This window comes from Daucus carota, chromosome 4, assembly GCF_001625215.2.
Source record: "Daucus carota subsp. sativus chromosome 4, DH1 v3.0, whole genome shotgun sequence".
Classification (NCBI taxonomy): Eukaryota; Viridiplantae; Streptophyta; class Magnoliopsida; order Apiales; family Apiaceae; genus Daucus; species Daucus carota.
Window position 1 is genome coordinate 16,440,550 of NC_030384.2, and position 24,256 is coordinate 16,464,805.

The 24,256-nt window shown below is 34.7% G+C and overlaps 1 long non-coding RNA gene across 1 annotated transcript; it reads right to left on the minus strand.

Annotated features, from left to right (window-relative positions):
* Positions 1 to 17,662: 17,662 nt before the first annotated feature.
* LOC135152001 (uncharacterized) lies at positions 17,663 to 22,086 on the minus strand. Its single transcript, XR_010291056.1, has 3 exons — positions 20,971 to 22,086; positions 18,969 to 19,163; positions 17,663 to 18,116 (listed from the first exon to the last, which is right to left on the minus strand). It is a non-coding gene; the product is annotated as an uncharacterized LOC135152001 (long non-coding RNA).
* Between the last annotated feature and the right edge of the window lie 2,170 nt (positions 22,087 to 24,256).

Here is a 24,256-nt window from a genome sequence, read left to right on the forward strand (position 1 = left end):
TCGGTGATGGAATCCTCTAGTGATGCTCCTGTTAGCTCCCTTATTGCTAATGGCCAGTGGAGGGTCGCTATTTCAAACGACTACAGGGCTGTGACTTTCCAAAATCTGCTCAGTAATTTCATCATTGGGGATAAAGATTTAGTTCTGTGGAATGGGGACTCTACCCAAAAAATGAGTGTTGTTTGGGAATCTTTTCATCACAGACCTTCTCCTAAAGCCTGGATACCTCTTTTATGGCATAAATTTCATATTCCTGCTTGCTCATTCATTTCTTGGCTAGCGTGTCGAGAACGCCTCCTAACAAAAGATCGAATGCGTGATTTTCATATGGAAGTTGACCCTAAATGTGTTCTCTGTAGGAGCTACAATGAAGACACTGGTCATTTATTCACTGCTTGTCCTTACACTTATATCCTTTTGCGGAATTGTCCTTTCGCTCTTAATTTAAATTGGGATTGTTGGCTGCGGGGTGATTTCTTCCCTGACGATCTTACCAGATTTCAACAAAGACTTGCCTTTCTCTATATCAATATTGTAATATACTTGGTGTGGCATGAACGGAATGCTAGAATTCATGAGCAAGGAGTTATGGATGTCTCTCAGATGGGCCAGAAAATTAAAAGGATGTTTCGTGAAAAACTTTTTACATGTGATGGCTTCAAGCGAAAGTTGTTACAAGACCCTACCTTGGCGCGTTTTTTATACTAGTTTGATGTATTGTCCTTTTATGTGATGTACTGAGGTGTTCGCAGGATTCCTTTGTGTTTGAGCTAATATAGTTTTCGGGGAAATAGTGACTGAACTTTATTCTGTACTATTTTCTTTTTCTCGCGGGGTATGCCCCTAGCCTTTGTAACCTTTTTATATTTATATCAATTTTTCAGTTATCAAAAAAAAAAAAATTCGATCTAGTCAGTAATAAAGCAACAAGCTGTTTCCGGCTCAAACGAGTCAAGAATGAAACTACAAGTTGGTTCTAATTTTAAACAACGGAAAATGAAGCTACAAGTTGTTTTCAACTTCAAACGAGTCTGGAATGAAGCTACAAGTTGCTTCCAACTTCAATCTAGCCAATAATGAAGCAACAAGTTGTTTCCGGGCTCAAATGAGTCAAGAATGAAACTACAAGTTGATTCTAATTTTAAACAACCGAAAATAAAGCTACAAGTTGTTTCCAAATTCAATCTAGTCAATAATAAAGCAACAAGTTGTTTCAGGCTCAAACGAGTCAAGAATGAAACTACAAGTTGGTTCTAATTTTAAACAACCAAAAATGAAGTTACAAGTTGTTTTCAACTTCAAAAGAGTCTGGAATGAAGCTACAAGTTGCTTCCAACTTCAATCTATCCAATAATGAAGCAACAAGTTGTTTCCGGGCTCAAACGAGTCAAGATTGAAACTACAAGTTGATTCTAATTTTAAATAACCGAAAATGAAGCTACAAATTGTTTCCAAATTCAATCTAACCAATAATAAAGCAACAAGTTGTTCCCGACTCAAACGAGTCAAGAATGAAACTACAAGTTGGTTCTAATTTTAAACAACCGAAAATGAAGCTACAAGTTGTTTTCAACATCAAACGAGTCTGGAATGAAGCTACAAGTTGCTTCCAACTTCAATCTAGCCAATAATGAAGCAACAAGTTGTTTCCGGGCTCAAACGAGTCAAGAATGAAACTACAAGTTGATTCTAATTTTAAACAACCGAAAATCAAGCTACAAGTTGTTTCCAAATTCAATCTAGCCAATAATAAAGCAACAAGTTGTTTCCGGCTCAAACGAGTCAAGAATGAAACTACAAGTTGGTTCTAATTTTAAACAACTGAAAATGAAGCTACAAGTTGATTCCAACTTCAAACGAGTCTGGAATGAAGCTACAAGTTGCTTCCAACTTCAATCTAGCCAATAATGAAGCAACAAGTTGTTTCCGGGCTCAAACGAGTCAAGAATGAAACTACAAGTTGATTCTAATTTTAAACAACCTAAAATCAAGCTACAAGTTGTTTCCAAATTCAATCTAGCCAATAATAAAGCAACAAGTTGTTTCCGGCTCAAATGAGTCAAGAATGAAACTACAAGTTGGTTCTAATTTTAAACAACCGAAAATGAAGCTACAAGTTGATTCCAACTTCAAACGAGTCTGGAATGAAGCTACAAGTTGCTTCCAACTTCAATCTAGCCAATAATGAAGCAACAAGTTGTTTCCGGGCTCAAACGAGTCAAAAATGAAACTACAAGTTGATTCTAATTTTAAACAACCGAAAATCAAGCTACAAGTTGTTTCCAAATTCAATCTAGCCAATAATAAAGCAACAAGTTGTTTCCGGCTCAAACGAGTCAAGAATGAAACTACAAGTTGGTTCTAATTTTAAACAACTGTAAATGAAGCTACAAGTTGTTTTCAACTTCAAACGAGTCTGGAATGAAGCTACAAGTTGCTTCCAACTTCAATCTAGCCAATAATGAAGCAACAAGTTGTTTCCGGGCTCAAATGAGTCAAGAATGAAACTACAAGTTGATTCTAATTTTAAACAACCGAAAATAAAGCTACAAGTTGTTTCCAAATTCAATCTAGTCAATAATAAAGCAACAAGTTGTTTCAGGCTCAAACGAGTCAAGAATGAAACTACAAGTTGGTTCTAATTTTAAACAACCAAAAATGAAGTTACAAGTTGTTTTCAACTTCAAAAGAGTCTGGAATGAAGCTACAAGTTGCTTCCAACTTCAATCTATCCAATAATGAAGCAACAAGTTGTTTCCGGGCTCAAACGAGTCAAGATTGAAACTACAAGTTGATTCTAATTTTAAATAACCGAAAATGAAGCTACAAATTGTTTCCAAATTCAATCTAACCAATAATAAAGCAACAAGTTGTTCCCGACTCAAACGAGTCAAGAATGAAACTACAAGTTGGTTCTAATTTTAAACAACCGAAAATGAAGCTACAAGTTGTTTTCAACATCAAACGAGTCTGGAATGAAGCTACAAGTTGCTTCCAACTTCAATCTAGCCAATAATGAAGCAACAAGTTGTTTCCGGGCTCAAACGAGTCAAGAATGAAACTACAAGTTGATTCTAATTTTAAACAACCGAAAATCAAGCTACAAGTTGTTTCCAAATTCAATCTAGCCAATAATAAAGCAACAAGTTGTTTCCGGCTCAAACGAGTCAAGAATGAAACTACAAGTTGGTTCTAATTTTAAACAACTGAAAATGAAGCTACAAGTTGATTCCAACTTCAAACGAGTCTGGAATGAAGCTACAAGTTGCTTCCAACTTCAATCTAGCCAATAATGAAGCAACAAGTTGTTTCCGGGCTCAAACGAGTCAAGAATGAAACTACAAGTTGATTCTAATTTTAAACAACCTAAAATCAAGCTACAAGTTGTTTCCAAATTCAATCTAGCCAATAATAAAGCAACAAGTTGTTTCCGGCTCAAACGAGTCAAGAATGAAACTACAAGTTGGTTCTAATTTTAAACAACCGAAAATGAAGCTACAAGTTGATTCCAACTTCAAACGAGTCTGGAATGAAGCTACAAGTTGCTTCCAACTTCAATCTAGCCAATAATGAAGCAACAAGTTGTTTCCGGGCTCAAACGAGTCAAAAATGAAACTACAAGTTGATTCTAATTTTAAACAACCGAAAATCAAGCTACAAGTTGTTTCCAAATTCAATCTAGCCAATAATAAAGCAACAAGTTGTTTCCGGCTCAAACGAGTCAAGAATGAAACTACAAGTTGGTTCTAATTTTAAACAACTGTAAATGAAGCTACAAGTTGTTTTCAACTTCAAACGAGTCTGGAATGAAGCTACAAGTTGCTTCCAACTTCAATCTAGCCAATAATGAAGCAACAAGTTGTTTCCGGGCTCAAATGAGTCAAGAATGAAACTACAAGTTGATTCTAATTTTAAACAACCGAAAATAAAGCTACAAGTTGTTTCCAAATTCAATCTAGTCAGTAATAAAGCAACAAGCTGTTTCCGGCTCAAACGAGTCAAGAATGAAACTACAAGTTGGTTCTAATTTTAAACAACGGAAAATGAAGCTACAAGTTGTTTTCAACTTCAAACGAGTCTGGAATGAAGCTACAAGTTGCTTCGAACTTCAATCTAGCCAATAATGAAGCAACAAGTTGTTTTCGGGCTCAAATGAGTCAAGAATCAAACTACAAGTTGATTCTAATTTTAAACAACCGAAAATAAAGCTACAAGTTGTTTCCAAATTCAATCGAGTCAATAATAAAGCAACAAGTTGTTTCAGGCTCAAACGAGTCAAGAATGAAACTACAAGTTGGTTCTAATTTTAAACAACCAAAAATGAAGTTACAAGTTGTTTTCAACTTCAAAAGAGTCTGGAATGAAGCTACAAGTTGCTTCCAACTTCAATCTATCCAATAATGAAGCAACAAGTTGTTTCCGGGCTCAAACGAGTTAAGATTGAAACTACAAGTTGATTCTAATTTTAAATAACCGAAAATGAAGCTACAAATTGTTTCCAAATTCAATCTAACCAATAATAAAGCAACAAGTTGTTCCCGACTCAAACGAGTCAAAAATGAAACTACAAGTTGGTTCTAATTTTAAACAACCGAAAATGAAGCTACAAGTTGTTTTCAACATCAAACGAGTCTGGAATGAAGCAACAAGTTGCTTCCAACTTCAATCTAGCCAATAATGAAGCAACAAGTTGTTTCCGGGCTCAAACGAGTCAAGAATGAAACTACAAGTTGATTCTAATTTTAAACAACCGAAAATCAAGCTACAAGTTGTTTCCAAATTCAATCTAGCCAATAATAAAGCAACAAGTTGTTTCCGGCTCAAACGAGTCAAGAATGAAACTACAAGTTGGTTCTAATTTTAAACAACTGAAAATGAAGCTACAAGTTGATTCCAACTTCAAACGAGTCTGGAATGAAGCTACAAGTTGCTTCCAACTTCAATCTAGCCAATAATGAAGCAACAAGTTGTTTCCGGGCTCAAACGAGTCAAGAATGAAACTACAAGTTGATTCTAATTTTAAACAACCTATAATCAAGCTACAAGTTGTTTCCAAATTCAATCTAGCCAATAATAAAGCAACAAGTTGTTTCCGGCTCAAACGAGTCAAGAATGAAACTACAAGTTGGTTCTAATTTTAAACAACCGAAAATGAAGCTACAAGTTGATTCCAACTTCAAACGAGTCTGGAATGAAGCTACAAGTTGCTTCCAACTTCAATCTAGCCAATAATGAAGCAACAAGTTGTTTCCGGGCTCAAACGAGTCAAAAATGAAACTACAAGTTGATTCTAATTTTAAACAACCGAAAATCAAGCTACAAGTTGTTTCCAAATTCAATCTAGCCAATAATAAAGCAACAAGTTGTTTCCGGCTCAAACGAGTCAAGAATGAAACTACAAGTTGGTTCTAATTTTAAACAACTGTAAATGAAGCTACAAGTTGTTTTCAACTTCAAACGAGTCTGGAATGAAGCTACAAGTTGCTTCCAACTTCAATCTAGCCAATAATGAAGCAACAAGTTGTTTCCGGGCTCAAATGAGTCAAGAATGAAACTACAAGTTGATTCTAATTTTAAACAACCGAAAATAAAGCTACAAGTTGTTTCCAAATTCAATCTAGTCAGTAATAAAGCAACAAGCTGTTTCCGGCTCAAACGAGTCAAGAATGAAACTACAAGTTGGTTCTAATTTTAAACAACGGAAAATGAAGCTACAAGTTGTTTTCAACTTCAAACGAGTCTGGAATGAAGCTACAAGTTGCTTCGAACTTCAATCTAGCCAATAATGAAGCAACAAGTTGTTTCCGGGCTCAAATGAGTCAAGAATCAAACTACAAGTTGATTCTAATTTTAAACAACCGAAAATAAAGCTACAAGTTGTTTCCAAATTCAATCGAGTCAATAATAAAGCAACAAGTTGTTTCAGGCTCAAACGAGTCAAGAATGAAACTACAAGTTGTTTCTAATTTTAAACAACCAAAAATGAGGTTACAAGTTGTTTTCAACTTCAAAAGAGTCTGGAATGAAGCTACAAGTTGCTTCCAACTTCAATCTATCCAATAATGAAGCAACAAGTTGTTTCCGGGCTCAAACGAGTCAAGAATGAAACTACAAGTTGATTCTAATTTTAAATAACCGAAAATGAAGCTACAAATTGTTTCCAAATTCAATCTAACCAATAATAAAGCAACAAGTTGTTCCCGGCTCAAACGAGTCAAGAATGAAACTACAAGTTGGTTCTAATTTTAAACAACCGAAAATGAAGCTACAAGTTGTTTTCAACATCAAACGAGTCTGGAATGAAGCTACAAGTTGCTTCCAACTTCAATCTAGCCAATAATGAAGCAAAAAGTTGTTTCTAGGCTCAAATGAGTCAAGAATGAAACTACAAGTTGATTCTAATTTTAAACAACTGAAAATGAAGCTACAAGTTGTTTCCAAATTCAATCTAGCCAATAATAAAGCAACAGGTTGTTTCCGGCTCAAACGAGTCAAGAATGAAACTACAAGTTGGTTCTAATTTTAAACAACCGAAAATGAAGCTACAAGTTGATTCCAACTTCAAACGAGTCTGGAATGAAGCTACAAGTTGCTTCCAACTTCAATCTAGCCAATAATGAAGCAACAAGTTGTTTCCGGGCTCAAACGAGTCAAAAATGAAACTACAAGTTGATTCTAATTTTAAACAACCGAAAATCAAGCTACAAGTTGTTTCCAAATTCAATCTAGCCAATAATAAAGCAACAAGTTGTTTCCGGCTCAAACGAGTCAAGAATGAAACTACAAGTTGGTTCTAATTTTAAACAACTGTAAATGAAGCTACAAGTTGTTTTCAACTTCAAACGAGTCTGGAATGAAGCTACAAGTTGCTTCCAACTTCAATCTAGCCAATAATGAAGCAAAAAGTTGTTTCTAGGCTCAAATGAGTCAAGAATGAAACTACAAGTTGATTCTAATTTTAAACAACTGAAAATGAAGCTACAAGTTGTTTCCAAATTCAATCTAGCCAATAATAAAGCAACAGGTTGTTTCCGGCTCAAACGAGTCAAGAATGAAACTACAAGTTGGTTCTAATTTTAAACAACCGAAAATGAAGCTACAAGTTGATTCCAACTTCAAACGAGTCTGGAATGAAGCTACAAGTTGCTTCCAACTTCAATCTAGCCAATAATGAAGCAACAAGTTGTTTCCGGGCTCAAACGAGTCAAAATGAAACTACAAGTTGATTCTAATTTTAAACAACCGAAAATCAAGCTACAAGTTGTTTCCAAATTCAATCTAGCCAATAATAAAGCAACAAGTTGTTTCCGGCTCAAACGAGTCAAGAATGAAACTACAAGTTGGTTCTAATTTTAAACAACTGTAAATGAAGCTACAAGTTGTTTTCAACTTCAAACGAGTCTGGAATGAAGCTACAAGTTGCTTCCAACTTCAATCTAGCCAATAATGAAGCAACAAGTTGTTTCCGGGCTCAAATGAGTCAAGAATGAAACTACAAGTTGATTCTAATTTTAAACAACCGAAAATAAAGCTACAAGTTGTTTCCAAATTCAATCTAGCCAATAATAAAGCAACAAGTTGTTTCCGGCTCAAACGAGTCAAGAATGAAACTACAAGTTGGTTCTAATTTTAAACAACCGAAAATGAAGCTACAAGTTGATTCCAACTTCAAACGAGTCTGGAATGAAGCTACAAGTTGCTTCCAACTTCAATCTAGCCAATAATGAAGCAACAAGTTGTTTCCGGGCTCAAACGAGTCAAAAATGAAACTACAAGTTGATTCTAATTTTAAACAACCGAAAATCAAGCTACAAGTTGTTTCCAAATTCAATCTAGCCAATAATAAAGCAACAAGTTGTTTCCGGCTCAAACGAGTCAAGAATGAAACTACAAGTTGGTTATAATTTTAAACAACTGTAAATGAAGCTGCAAGTTGTTTTCAACTTCAAACGAGTCTGGAATGAAGCTACAAGTTGCTTCCAACTTCAATCTAGCCAATAATGAAGCAACAAGTTGTTTCCGGGCTCAAATGAGTCAAGAATGAAACTACAAGTTGATTCTAATTTTAAACAACCGAAAATAAAGCTACAAGTTGTTTCCAAATTCAATCTAGTCAGTAATAAAGCAACAAGCTGTTTCCGGCTCAAACGAGTCAAGAATGAAACTACAAGTTGGTTCTAATTTTAAACAATGGAAAATGAAGCTACAAGTTGTTTTCAACTTCAAACGAGTCTGGAATGAAGCTACAAGTTGCTTCGAACTTCAATCTAGCCAATAATGAAGCAACAAGTTGTTTCCGGGCTCAAATGAGTCAAGAATGAAACTACAAGTTGATTCTAATTTTAAACAACCGAAAATAAAGCTACAAGTTGTTTCCAAATTCAATCTAGTCAATAATAAAGCAACAAGTTGTTTCAGGCTCAAACGAGTCAAGAATGAAACTACAAGTTGGTTCTAATTTTAAACAACCAAAAATGAAGTTACAAGTTGTTTTCAACTTCAAAAGAGTCTGGAATGAAGCTACAAGTTGCTTCCAACTTCAATCTATCCAATAATGAAGCAACAAGTTGTTTCCGGGCTCAAACGAGTCAAGAATGAAACTACAAGTTGATTCTAATTTTAAATAACCGAAAATGAAGCTACAAATTGTTTCCAAATTCAATCTAACCAATAATAAAGCAACAAGTTGTTCCCGGCTCAAACGAGTCAAGAATGAAACTACAAGTTGGTTCTAATTTTAAACAACCGAAAATGTAGCTACAAGTTGTTTTCAACATCAAACGAGTCTGGAATGAAGCTACAAGTTGCTTCCAACTTCAATCTAGCCAATAATGAAGCAAAAAGTTGTTTCTGGGCTCAAATGAGTCAAGAATGAAACTACAAGTTGATTCTAATTTTAAACAACTGAAAATGAAGCTACAAGTTGTTTCCAAATTCAATCTAGCCAATAATAAAGCAACAGGTTGTTTCCGGCTCAAACGAGTCAAGAATGAAACTACAAGTTGGTTCTAATTTTAAACAACCGAAAATGAAGCTACAAGTTGATTCCAACTTCAAACGAGTCTGGAATGAAGATACAAGTTGCTTCCAACTTCAATCTAGCCAATAATGAAGCAACAAGTTGTTTCCGGGCTCAAACGAGTCAAAAATGAAACTACAAGCTGATTCCAATTTTAAACAACCGAAAATCAAGCTACAAGTTGTTTCCAAATTCAATCTAGCCAATAATAAAGCAACAAGTTGTTTCCGGCTCAAACGAGTCAAGAATGAAACTACAAGTTGGTTCTAATTTTAAACAACTGTAAATGAAGCTACAAGTTGTTTTCAACTTCAAACGAGTCTGGAATGAAGCTACAAGTTGCTTCCAACTTCAATCTAGCCAATAATGAAGCAACAAGTTGTTTCCGGGCTCAAATGAGTCAAGAATGAAACTAAAAGTTGATTCTAATTTTAAACAACCGAAAATAAAGCTACAAGTTGTTTCCAAATTCAATCTAGCCAATAATAAAGCAACAAGTTGTTTCCGGCTCAAACGAGTCAAGAATGAAACTACAAGTTGGTTCTAATTTTAAACAACCGAAAATGAAGCTACAAGTTGATTCCAACTTCAAACGAGTCTGGAATGAAGCTACAAGTTGCTTCCAACTTCAATCTAGCCAATAATGAAGCAACAAGTTGTTTCCGGGCTCAAACGAGTCAAAAATGAAACTACAAGTTGATTCTAATTTTAAACAACCGAAAATCAAGCTAGAAGTTGTTTCCAAATTCAATCTAGCCAATAATAAAGCAACAAGTTGTTTCCGGCTCAAACGAGTCAAGAATGAAACTACAAGTTGGTTATAATTTTAAACAACTGTAAATGAAGCTACAAGTTGTTTTCAACTTCAAACGAGTCTGGAATGAAGCTACAAGTTGCTTCCAACTTCAATCTAGCCAATAATGAAGCAACAAGTTGTTTCCGGGCTCAAATGAGTCAAGAATGAAACTACAAGTTGATTCTAATTTTAAACAACCGAAAATAAAGCTACAAGTTGTTTCCAAATTCAATCTAGTCAGTAATAAAGCAACAAGCTGTTTCCGGCTCAAACGAGTCAAGAATGAAACTACAAGTTGGTTCTAATTTTAAACAACGGAAAATGAAGCTACAAGTTGTTTTCAACTTCAAAAGAGTCTGGAATGAAGCTACAAGTTGCTTCCAACTTCAATCTATCCAATAATGAAGCAACAAGTTGTTTCCGGGCTCAAACGAGTCAAGAATGAAACTACAAGTTGATTCTAATTTTAAATAACCGAAAATGAAGCTACAAATTGTTTCCAAATTCAATCTAACCAATAATAAAGCAACAAGTTGTTCCCGGCTCAAACGAGTCAAGAATGAAACTACAAGTTGGTTCTAATTTTAAACAACCGAAAATGAAGCTACAGAGTTGTTTTCAACATCAAACGAGTCTGGAATGAAGCTACAAGTTGCTTCCAACTTCAATCTAGCCAATAATGAAGCAAAAAGTTGTTTCTGGGCTCAAATGAGTCAAGAATGAAACTACAAGTTGATTCTAATTTTAAACAACTGAAAATGAAGCTACAAGTTGTTTCCAAATTCAATCTAGCCAATAATAAAGCAACAGGTTGTTTCCGGCTCAAACGAGTCAAGAATGAAACTACAAGTTGGTTCTAATTTTAAACAACCGAAAATGAAGCTACAAGTTGATTCCAACTTCAAACGAGTCTGGAATGAAGCTACAAGTTGCTTCCAACTTCAATCTAGCCAATAATGAAGCAACAAGTTGTTTCCGGGCTCAAACGAGTCAAAAATGAAACTACAAGCTGATTCCAATTTTAAACAACCGAAAATCAAGCTACAAGTTGTTTCCAAATTCAATCTAGCCAATAATAAAGCAACAAGTTGTTTCCGGCTCAAACGAGTCAAGAATGAAACTACAAGTTGGTTCTAATTTTAAACAACTGAAAATGAAGCTACAAGTTGATTCCAACTTCAAACGAGTCTGGAATGAAGCTACAAGTTGCTTCCAACTTCAATCTAGCCAATAATGAAGCAACAAGTTGTTTCCGGGCTCAAATTAGTCAAGAATGAAACTACAAGTTGATTCTAATTTTAAACAACCGAAAATCAAGCTACAAGTTGTTTCCAAATTCAATCTAGCCAATAATAAAGCAACAAGTTGTTTCCGGCTCAAACGAGTCAAGAATGAAACTACAAGTTGGTTCTAATTTTAAACAACCGAAAATGAAGCTACAAGTTGATTCCAACTTCAAACGAGTCTGGAATGAAGCTACAAGTTGCTTCCAACTTCAATCTAGCCAATAATGAAGCAACAAGTTGTTTCCGGGCTCAAACGAGTCAAAAATGAAACTACAAGTTGATTCTAATTTTAAACAACCGAAAATCAAGCTACAAGTTGTTTCCAAATTCAATCTAGCCAATAATAAAGCAACAAGTTGTTTCCGGCTCAAACGAGTCAAGAATGAAACTACAAGTTGGTTCTAATTTTAAACAACTGTAAATGAAGCTACAAGTTGTTTTCAACTTCAAACGAGTCTGGAATGAAGCTACAAGTTGCTTCCAACTTCAATCTAGCCAATAATGAAGCAACAAGTTGTTTCCGGGCTCAAATGAGTCAAGAATCAAACTACAAGTTGTTTCTAATTTTAAACAACCGAAAATAAAGCTACAAGTTGTTTCCAAATTCAATCTAGTCAATAATAAAGCAACACGTTGCTTCCGGCTCAAACGAGTCAAGAATGAAACTACAAGTTGGTTCTAATTTTAAACAACCGAAAATGAAGCTACAAGTTGATTCCAACTTCAAACGAGTCTGGAATGAAGCTACAAGTTGCTTCCAACTTCAATCTAGCCAATAATGAAGCAACAAGTTGTTTCCGGGCTCAAACGAGTCAAAAATGAAACTACAAGTTGATTCTAATTTTAAACAACCGAAAATCAAGCTACGAGTTGTTTCCAAATTCAATCTAGCCAATAATAAAGCAACAAGTTGTTTCCGGCTCAAACGAGTCAAGAATGAAACTACAAGTTGGTTCTAATTTTAAACAACTGTAAATGAAGCTACAAGTTGTTTTCAACTTCAAACGAGTCTGGAATGAAGCTACAAGTTGCTTCCAACTTCAATCTAGCCAATAATGAAGCAACAAGTTGTTTCCGGGCTCAAACGAGTCAAGAATGAAACTACAAGTTGATTCTAATTTTAAACAACCGAAAATAAAGCTACAAGTTGTTTCCAAATTCAATCTAGTCAATAATAAAGCAACAAGTTGCTTCCGGCTCAAACGAGTCAAGAATGAAACTACAAGTTGGTTCTAATTTTAAACAACCGAAAATGAAGCTACAAGTTGATTCCAACTTCAAACGAGTCTGGAATGAAGCTACAAGTTGCTTCCAACTTCAATCTAGCCAATAATGAAGCAACAAGTTGTTTCCAGGCTCAAACGAGTCAAAAATGAAACTACAAGCTGATTCCAATTTTAAACAACCGAAAATCAAGCTACAAGTTGTTTCCAAATTCAATCTAGCCAATAATAAAGCAACAAGTTGTTTCCGGCTCAATTGGTTCTAATTTTAAACAACTGAAAATGAAGCTACAAGTTGATTCCAACTTCAAACGAGTCTGGAATGAAGCTACAAGTTGCTTCCAACTTCAATCTAGCCAATAATGAAGCAAAAAGTTGTTTCCGGGCTCAAACGAGTCAAGAATGAAACTACAAGTTGATTCTAATTTTAAACAACTGAAATATGAAGCTACAAGTTGTTTCCAAATTCAATCTAGCCAATAATAAAGCAACAAGTTGCTTCCGGCTCAAATGAGTCAACAATGAAACTACAAGTTGGTTCTAATTTTAAACAACCGAAAATGAAGCTACAAGTTGATTCCAACTTCAAACGAGTCTGGAATGAAGCTACAAGTTGCTTCCAACTTCAATCTAGCCAATAATGAAGCAAAAAGTTGTTTCCGGGCTCAAACGAGTCAAGAATGAAACTACAAGTTGATTCTAATTTTAAACAACTGTAAATGAAGCTACAAGTTGTTTCCAAATTCAATCTAGCCAATAATAAAGCAACAGGTTGTTTCCGGCTCAAACGAGTCAAGAATGAAACTACAAGTTGGTTCTAATTTTAAACAACCGAAAATGAAGCTACAAGTTGATTCCAACTTCAAACGAGTCTGGAATGAAGCTACAAGTTGCTTCCAACTTCAATCTAGCCAATAATGAAGCAACAAGTTGTTTCCGGGCTCAAATGAGTCAAGAATGAAACTACAAGTTGTTTCTAATTTTAAACAACCGAAAATAAAGCTACAAGTTGTTTCCAAATTCAATCTAGTCAATAATAAAGCAACAAGTTGCTTCCGGCTCAAACGAGTCAAGAATGAAACTACAAGTTGGTTGTAATTTTAAACAACCGAAAATGAAGCTACAAGTTGATTCCAACTTCAAACGAGTCTGGAATGAAGCTACAAGTTGCTTCCAACTTCAATCTAGCCAATAATGAAGCAAAAAGTTGTTTCCGGGCTCAAATGAGTCAAGAATGAAACTCCAAGCTGATTCCAATTTTAAACAACCGAAAATCAAGCTACAAGTTGTTTCCAAATTCAATCTAGCCAATAATAAAGCAACAGGTTGTTTCCGGCTCAAACGAGTCAAGAATGAAACTACAAGTTGGTTCTAATTTTAAACAACCGAAAATGAAGCTACAAGTTGATTCCAACTTCAAACGAGTCTGGAATGAAGCTACAAGTTGCTTCCAACTTCAATCTAGCCAATAATGAAGCAACAAGTTGTTTCCGGGCTCAAACGAGTCGAAAATGAAACTACAAGTTGATTCTAATTTTAAACAACCGAAAATCAAGCTACAAGTTGTTTCCAAATTCAATCTAGCCAATAATAAAGCAACAAGTTGTTTCCGGCTCAAACGAGTCAAGAATGAAACTACAAGTTGGTTCTAATTTTAAACAACTGTAAATGAAGCTACAAGTTGTTTTCAACTTCAAACGAGTCTGGAATGAAGCTACAAGTTGCTTCCAACTTCAATCTAGCCAATAATGAAGCAACAAGTTGTTTCCGGGCTCAAATGAGTCAAGAATGAAACTACAAGTTGATTCTAATTTTAAACAACCGAAAATAAAGCTACAAGTTGTTTCCAAATTCAATCTAGTCAATAATAAAGCAACAAGTTGCTTCCGGCTCAAACGAGTCAAGAATGAAACTACAAGTTGGTTCTAATTTTAAACAACCGAAAATGAAGCTACAAGTTGATTCCAACTTCAAACGAGTCTGGAATGAAGCTACAAGTTGCTTCCAACTTCAATCTAGCCAATAATGAAGCAACAAGTTGTTTCCAGGCTCAAACGAGTCAAAAATGAAACTACAAGCTGATTCCAATTTTAAACAACCGAAAATCAAGCTACAAGTTGTTTCCAAATTCAATCTAGCCAATAATAAAGCAACAAGTTGTTTCCGGCTCAAACGAGTCAAGAATGAAACTATAAGTTGGTTCTAATTTTAAACAACTGAAAATGAAGCTACAAGTTGATTCCAACTTCAAACGAGTCTGGAATGAAGCTACAAGTTGCTTCCAACTTCAATCTAGCCAATAATGAAGCAACAAGTTGTTTCCGGGCTCAAATGAGTCAAGAATGAAACTACAAGTTGATTCTAATTTTAAACAACCGAAAATCAAGCTACAAGTTGTTTCCAAATTCAATCTAGCCAATAATAAAGCAACAAGTTGTTTCCGGCTCAAACGAGTCAAGAATGAAACTACAAGTTGGTTCTAATTTTAAACAACCGAAAATGAAGCTACAAGTTGATTCCAACTTCAAACGAGTCTGGAATGAAGCTACAAGTTGCTTCCAACTTCAATCTAGCCAATAATGAAGCAACAAGTTGTTTCCGGGCTCAAACGAGCCAAAAATGAAACTACAAGTTGATTCTAATTTTAAACAACCGAAAATCAAGCTACAAGTTGTTTCCAAATTCAATCTAGCCAATAATAAAGCAACAAGTTGTTTCCGGCTCAAACGAGTCAAGAATGAAACTACAAGTTGGTTCTAATTTTAAACAACTGTAAATGAAGCTACAAGTTGTTTTCAACTTCAAACGAGTCTGGAATGAAGCTACAAGTTGCTTCCAACTTCAATCTAGCCAATAATGAAGCAACAAGTTGTTTCCGGGCTCAAATGAGTCAAGAATGAAACTACAAGTTGGTTCTAATTTTAAACAACCGAAAATGAAGCTACAAGTTGATTCCAACTTCAAACGAGTCTGGAATGAAGCTACAAGTTGCTTCCAACTTCAATCTAGCCAATAATGAAGCAACAAGTTGTTTCCAGGCTCAAACGAGTCAAAAATGAAACTACAAGCTGATTCCAATTTTAAACAACCGAAAATCAAGCTACAAGTTGTTTCCAAATTCAATCTAGCCAATAATAAAGCAACAAGTTGTTTCCGGCTCAAACGAGTCAAGAATGAAACTACAAGTTGGTTCTAATTTTAAACAACTGAAAATGAAGCTACAAGTTGATTCCAACTTCAAACGAGTCTGGAATGAAGCTACAAGTTGCTTCCAACTTCAATCTAGCCAATAATGAAGCAACAAGTTGTTTCCGTGCTCAAACGAGTCAAGAATGAAACTACAAGTTGATTCCAATTTTAAACAACCGAAAATCAAGATACAAGTTGTTTCCAAATTCTATCTAGCCAATAATAAAGCAACAAGTTGTTTCCGGCTCAAACGAGTCAAGAATGAAACTACAAGTTGGTTCTAATTTTAAACAACTGAAAATGAAGCTACAAGTTGTTTTCAACTTCAAACGAGTCTGGAATGAAGCTACAAGTTGCTTCCAACTTCAATCTAGCCAATAATGAAGCAACAAGTTGTTTCCGGGCTCAAATGAGTCAAGAATGAAACTACAAGTTGATTCTAATTTTAAACAACCGAAAATAAAGTTACAAGTTGTTTCCAAATTCAATCTAGTCAGTAATAAAACAACAAGCTGTTTCCGGCTCAAACGAGTCAAGAATGAAACTACAAGTTGGTTCTAATTTTAAACAACCGAAAATGAAGCTACAAGTTGATTCCAACTTCAAACGAATCTGGAATGAAGCTACAAGTTGCTTCCAACTTCAATCTAGCCAATAATGAAGCAACAAGTTGTTTCCGGGCTCAAACGAGTCAAAAATGAAACTACAAGCTGATTCCAATTTTAAACAACCGAAAATCAAGCTACAAGTTGTTTCCAAATTCAATCTAGCCAATAATAAAGCAACAAGTTGTTTCCGGCTCAAACGAGTCAAGAATTAAATTACAAGTTGGTTCTAATTTTAAACAACCGAAAATGAAGCTACAAGTTGTTTTCAACTTCAAACGAGTCTGGAATGAAGCTACAACAAGTTGTTTCCGGGCTCAAACGAGTCAAGAATGAAACTACAAGTTGCTTCTAATTTTAAACAACCGAAAATGAAGCTACAAGTTGATTCCAACTTCAAACGAGTCTGGAATAAAGCTACAAGTTGCTTCCAACTTCAATCTAGCCAATAATGAAGCAACAAGTTGTTTCCGGGCTCAAACGAGTCAAAAATGAAACTACAAGTTGATTCTAATTTTAAACAACCGAAAATCAAGCTACAAGTTGTTTCCAAATTCAATCTAGCCAATAATAAAGCAACAAGTTGTTTCCGGCTCAAACGAGTCAAGAATGAAACTACAAGTTGGTTCTAATTTTAAACAACTGTAAATGAAGCTACAAGTTGTTTTCAACTTCAAACGAGTCTGGAATGAAGCTACAAGTTGCTTCCAACTTCAATCTAGCCAATAATGAAGCAACAAGTTGTTTCCGGGCTTAAATGAGTCAAGAATGAAACTACAAGTTGTTTCTAATTTTAAACAACCGAAAATAAAGCTACAAGTTGTTTCCAAATTCAATCTAGTCAATAATAAAGCAACAAGTTGCTTCCGGCTCAAACGAGTCAAGAATGAAACTACAAGTTGGTTCTAATTTTAAACAACCGAAAATGAAGCTACAAGTTGATTCCAACTTCAAACGAGTCTGGAATGAAGCTACAAGTTGCTTCCAACTTCAATCTAGCCAATAATGAAGCAACAAGTTGTTTCCGGGCTCAAATGAGTCAAGAATGAAACTACAAGTTGATTCTAATTTTAAACAACCGAAAATCAAGCTACAAGTTGTTTCCAAATTCAATCTAGCCAATAATAAAGCAACAAGTTGTTTCCGGCTCAAACGAGTCAAGAATGAAACTACAAGTTGGTTCTAATTTTAAACAACCGAAAATGAAGCTACAAGTTGATTCCAACTTCAAACGAGTCTGGAATGAAGCTACAAGTTGCTTCCAACTTCAATCTAGCCAATAATGAAGCAACAAGTTGTTTCCGGGCTCAAACGAGTCAAAAATAAAACTGCAAGTTGATTCTAATTTTAAACAACCGAAAATCAAGCTACAAGTTGTTTCCAAATTCAATCTAGCCAATAATAAAGCAACAAGTTGTTTCCGGCTCAAACGAGTCAAGAATGAAACTACAAGTTGGTTCTAATTTTAAACAACTGTAAATGAAGCTACAAGTTGTTTTCAACTTCAAACGAGTCTGGAATGAAGCTACAAGTTGCTTCTGTGACAGTCCGAGAATCCGGGGGCCTGGATTCTGACGTCACCACACGAAACCTTTTTAAAACACTTTGAAAACCTGTATTTTTTTTTTATTTTTTTTTTAAAGATAATGAAAATCCAAAAGAATTTAAAACTTGAAAACATTTAGTAAAAGATTTGAATGAGAACATTTTAACCCCCTAAAACAACAGGATCGCATCCAGGTTACAGTATTGAAATTAGAATCAACCACTAATATTACACAACTTTTCTTACCAAATCATATCATCTTCGATAAGAAGAATCACTGTCAACTATTCCAGCTATGACTTACACTTGAATCCTTATAGCACAGCTCTAGCTTGCATCAACCTCATCAACTTTCCTGAACACTCCTCGACCATTGGATCCTCAACTCTGTCTCCTCGCCTAGCATTAGCCTTATTCACAATCTCAATCAATCATCTCATCTTTAAGCCTTTCTGAAATGGTTAGAAAGGAATAGCAAGGGTGAGCAACAATGCTCAGCAAGTAATAATAAACAATGATAGTTCTGAAATGATATAACAGAAGTTCACGAGTTCAAGATATAAGAGGATTCAACCTGAGTTCATGAGTTCATGGTATTGTATAGAATGATTTACAATACCTTGCAGCATTTAAACTGAGAAATTCAATCTTTTCAAAGAATTATTGAATTGGACTATCACATTTTAATTAAAACCAAGGTTAGGCAGCTGATCAGTTCTGCACTAACCCCGAGCAGGCCCCGCCATGCTCTATCACTGGATCCAAGGCACTCATTGGCCTAACATGACCACTCATCTGGTCCACAGGTTTATATAAAAACAATAATCCAATTCTCTAATTCAATTCAACAGGTCAGTAAATCAATAGAACAGTATCACAATCAATATCAATAACTGAATAACTTCGAATCAAACTTAACAATCAACTTTTTATAAACCAGAGTCCATCCTTCCACATATCATAGTTCAGGAAATCCTTAACTATTCAGTATCCTCCATTATCGGCTAAGCAACTGAATTTAGCCTGCTAAACCAGCATGACAATGGCGGGTTGAATAATCAAGAAGATCCCAAGTCATTCTAGGTTCTAATCATCACTGAGCAACACATGCTTCAATGACAATCTGAACTTCGAATTAATTTGTAAAACGGAAATTCTTTGGAAACTTGAAGATTAGAAAGAATGGGTCAGAATACTCGCATTTTCGAACATTGAAAAGAAAGGTATGAATACTTGAAACATATACCAAAGGAATGGATCAGAATATTTGCAATATATCCAAGAGAAAGGTTTAGGATACTTGCCTTAAATCTGACTCCAGTCTCACATCTCAATCTCATCTTTCCACTTTCACAATCTATCCATATCATAATTTCTAGACCATCTCTAGCCGTACTCTATTCGCCACATCGCTTCGCCTACTCGATTCATCCCTTATTCGCTTTGCAATACCATTTCGACTTCCTGACGTCTTCGAGCGTACACGTCTCGTCCAAATCCTTTATGAGAATAAGATAATACTATAGTCACTAAACAATATATCGCATATACATATCACGTATACCGATACCCACTTATATACCCCTTTAAACTTATCAGATACCACGTAACACATAAGCATGCTTTGACTCTAACATATAGTCAATCATATTCCACATAACATATCACCAATCAATTATCATATAAATCCTTATCGAAAATCCGACATCGTCTCGTCTATGTATAAGACTATCCACCTATTATCCTATCTCAATCATTAATCAACCAACAAAATCCAATAACTATAATCCATATATTCTTATCCAATATCAATCAACTCACGACGCTATGTCATCCAAATCATTTATCACACGCATATACTATCATGAATAAACATGTATATCACGTAGTCATTAGTTAATAGCAACCAAATAACATATAATCACATTTTGCACATTTAACAGAAATTATTCAGATTCTCGACTCCATCATAATATTATGTCATATCAAACTAGACTTTATAAGCTTCTGTCTCACTTTCGTTTCACTTGATTCCGACTTACGGATCAAAAGTTATGATCAAAACCGTTTTCTAACTCCTCTATCGGCACATAACACATCAAACAGATAGCAGACAACACATTACACATAAGGTTTCCCACCCCAATTGATATCAAATCAAGTCTTGGGTTAAAAATGATTTTTCGGGAATTTTCTGGAAATTTTTAAACATTTTTCGGAATTAAAATCGATAAAAGAATCACTTTTCGGATAAATAATCAAGTCCCAAATACTTGAAATTGGACTTGAAATCATTCATAAACAATTATCGAGCCTTGAAAATAATTTGGAAAAATATTTTAAAGCTCGAAACTATTTTTCGGAATTTTTTTAAATCAAAAAGGATTAATTAAATCCAATCAATTAATCAATTAAAATCAATTAATAATTAATTAAAATAATTAATCAATTAATATTTAAATTAATTGACCAATTAAAATAATTAATTACTAATTAAAATTAATTAATAAACTAATTTAGATTTATTTTTGAATAAAGAAATAATTAAAAACTATTTTTGGAATTTAAAATAATTGAATAAAACAATTTTAGAAAATTAACTCAAAAGGTTTATTTTGTAAGTTTTTAAAACTTTATGGCAAGGGTGTAAAGTGTAACTTATAAAAATATCAGGGGTCAATTTGCCAGAAATGAAAACTTTAGGGGAAATATTGTTTCTTCTTCAAAACTTTGGGGGTTAATTGGCAGTTTTCCACTGCCACCGCCCCCAGCCGCCGGAACGACGCCGGCAAGCTGCCGGAGGCGTCACTTCTGCCCAGAACTTGCTCAAAAACTCCAGATTTGTTCTACACATTACCAGCAACACGCCTGTATCCTTATTTCTTACAAACAACACCTAAATTAGCCGGAAAACGCGACTGAAGTCGCGCCGCCGCCGTTGATTTCCAGACTCCGGCGAGCTTTCTACTGCCCCTTTGCCCAGTTTGACACCACAAAACGATTATACGAGCTATTATCTATCCAATGGTGCGCTTGGTTTCTACTCAGGTTAAACGAGTCAAAATCCCGACCAAAAATAAGAATTTTCCGGTGACTTTGTTCAAGAACACCAAGAACACAACCAAATAATCAAACCCACTTTTCTAGATGTTTCCGAACTCGAAATTCAACATATAATATACCAAAACGACGAGAAAAACACGTTCTACAACATGGAATCATCCAAACAATCAAACAATCACGTTTGCAAGAATTCACTATTTAAATCATAATAATTCGAATTTTAAAACTTCAATTACTCCCTACCTGTGAATCTCATGTTGTTTTTGATGATTGATTTGGGTTCTACTCTTCGATATCTTCGATTTGACTATATGCACGCTTGATTCTGACTCCAATAACACCTTCAAATCCTCGTTTGATTACGAAGAACGCAGCTCGGTTTCTCTCGGTATTTGTGAAAGGAAACTGGTGAAATGATTTTACGGGTGAAAATCAGCTATAGGAAAGTCTATTTATATTTACAAATAATTGGTACCCCTTTGGATCGTTTATGACATGAAAATACGTATTTAATAGCTTTATATTAATAAAGCGGGGTCCAATCGGTACTGGTTTTCAAGATAATCATCAAAACGGGGCTTTTTAATCAGTCATTAGTATGCGGGTCCCACTGCAATTATTACAAGATAAGGATGAATCAAAATATCTAGTTTCACGTTTATCGAGACAACCAGATAATTATCAACAATTAAAATACCTGAAAAACTCCGCCGGACCGACTACGGGGAAAACCGTACTCCGGATCGAAAAAGTCAAAACACGAAAAATGTCCGGAATATTGAAATTAGGCTAAAGGTGAGTTTTGTTGAAACTTCCGGGAAGAAAATTTGCTACCCCGTTACGAGTGGACGGTTTTACGGAAGTCAAATAATTAATAAATAAATATAAATATACGCAATTAAATCCGTAAATCGATTATAAAATCATCTAACATTCCATAAATCAATATGGAAATATCTAAATAAACTATATTTTCTCCTGAGCATATAGAAATTGAAATCTCGCGAATACGAACACATACGAGCATTCAGCTCAATAAACTAGATAACACAAAATTCACAAAATTCATATATTAATCATATAATAATCGTAACTCACCATAATTAATTAAACGAGCAAAACCACAAGTAACACTTAGTCACATACCACATATATTCACATAATATTCATCTAGAATTTTCAATAACAATATATGAAAATCAGTTTTGAAAATACAATTATTTATCCATAACACAATAACCCGGGGTTTAAATATAAAACTTTGAAAACTCATTAAATTGGAATAAAATATTAAATCTTATTCCCTTCTTTGAATAAAATCACTTTCATAATATTAAATAAATTTTAAAAAGTCCGGGTCATTACAGCTTCCAACTTCAATCTAGCCAATAATGAAGCAACAAGTTGTTTCCGGGCTCAAATGAGTCAAGAATGAAACTACAAGTGGATTCTAATTTTAAACAACCGAAAATAAATCTACAAGTTGTTTCCAAATTCAATCTAGTCAATAATAAAGCAACAAGTTGCTTCCGGCTCAAACGAGTCAAGAATGAAACTACAAGTTGGTTCTAATTTTAAACAACTGAAAATGAAGTTACAAGTTGATTCCAACTTCAAACGAGTCTGGAATGAAGCTACAAGTTGCTTCCAACTTCAATCTAGCCAATAATGAAGCAACAAGTTGTTTCCGGGCTCAAACGAGTCAAGAATGAAACTACAAGTTGATTCCAATTTTAAACAACCGAAAATCAAGCTACAAGTTGTTTCCAAATTCTATCTAGCCAATAATAAAGCAACAAGTTGTTTCCGGCTCAAACGAGTCAAGAATGAAACTACAAGTTGGTTCTAATTTTAAACAACTGAAAATGAAGCTACAAGTTGTTTTCAACTTCAAACGAGTCTGGAATGAAGCTACAAGTTGCTTCCAACTTCAATCTAGCCAATAATGAAGCAACAAGTTGTTTCCGGGCTCAAATGAGTCAAGAATGAAACTACAAGTTGATTCTAATTTTAAACAACCGAAAATAAAGCTACAAGTTGTTTCCAAATTCAATCTAGTCAGTAATAAAGCAACAAGCTGTTTCCGGCTCAAACGAGTCAAGAATGAAACTACAAGTTGGTTCTAATTTTAAACAACCGAAAATGAAGCTACAAGTTGATTCCAACTTCAAACGAGTCTGGAATGAAGCTACAAGTTGCTTCCAACTTCAATCTAGCCAATAATGAAGCAACAAGTTGTTTCCGGGCTCAAACGAGTCAAAAATGAAACTACAAGTTGATTCTAATTTTAAACAACCGAAAATCAAGCTACAAGTTGTTTCCAAATTCAATCTAGCCAATAATAAAGCAACAAGTTGTTTCCGGCTCAAACGAGTCAAGAATGAAACTACAAGTTGGTTTTAATTTTAAACAACTGTAAATGAAGCTACAAGTTGTTTTCAACTTCAAACGAGTCTGGAATGAAGCTACAAGTTGCTTCCAACTTCAATCTAGCCAATAATGAAGCAACAAGTTGTTTCCGGGCTCAAATGAGTCAAGAATGAAACTACAAGTGGATTCTAATTTTAAACAACCGAAAATAAAGCTACAAGTTGTTTCCAAATTCAATCTAGTCAATAATAAAGCAACAAGTTGCTTTCGGCTCAAACGAGTCAAGAATGAAACTACAAGTTGGTTCTAATTTTAAACAACCGAAAATGAAGCTACAAGTTGATTCCAACTTCAAACGAGTCTGGAATGAAGCTACAAGTTGCTTCCAACTTCAATCTAGCCAATAATGAAGCAACAAGTTGTTTCCGGGCTCAAACGAGTCAAAAATGAAACTACAAGTTGATTCTAATTTTAAACAACCGAAAATCAAGCTACAAGTTGTTTCCAAATTCAATCTAGCCAATAATAAAGCAACAAGTTGTTTCCGGCTCAAACGAGTCAAGAATGAAACTACAAGTTGGTTCTAATTTTAAACAACTGTAAATGAAGCTACAAGTTGTTTTCAACTTCAAACGAGTCTGGAATGAAGCTACAAGTTGCTTCCAACTTCAATCTAGCCAATAATGAAGCAACAAGTTGTTTCCGGGCTCAAATGAGTCAAGAATGAAACTACAAGTGGATTCTAATTTTAAACAACCGAAAATAAAGCTACAAGTTCTTTCCAAATTCAATCTAGTCAATAATAAAGCAACAAGTTGCTTTCGGCTCAAACGAGTCAAGAATGAAACTACAAGTTGGTTCTAATTTTAAACAACCGAAAATGAAGCTACAAGTTGATTCCAACTTCAAACGAGTCTGGAATGAAGCTACAAGTTGCTTCCAACTTCAATCTAGCCAATAATGAAGCAACAAGTTGTTTCCAGGCTCAAACGAGTCAAAAATGAAACTACAAGCTGATTCCAATTTTAAACAACCGAAAATCAAGCTACAAGTTGTTTCCAAATTCAATCTAGCCAATAATAAAGCAACAAGTTGTTTCCGGCTCAAACGAGTCAAGAATGAAACTACAAGTTGGTTCTAATTTTAAACAACTGAAAAT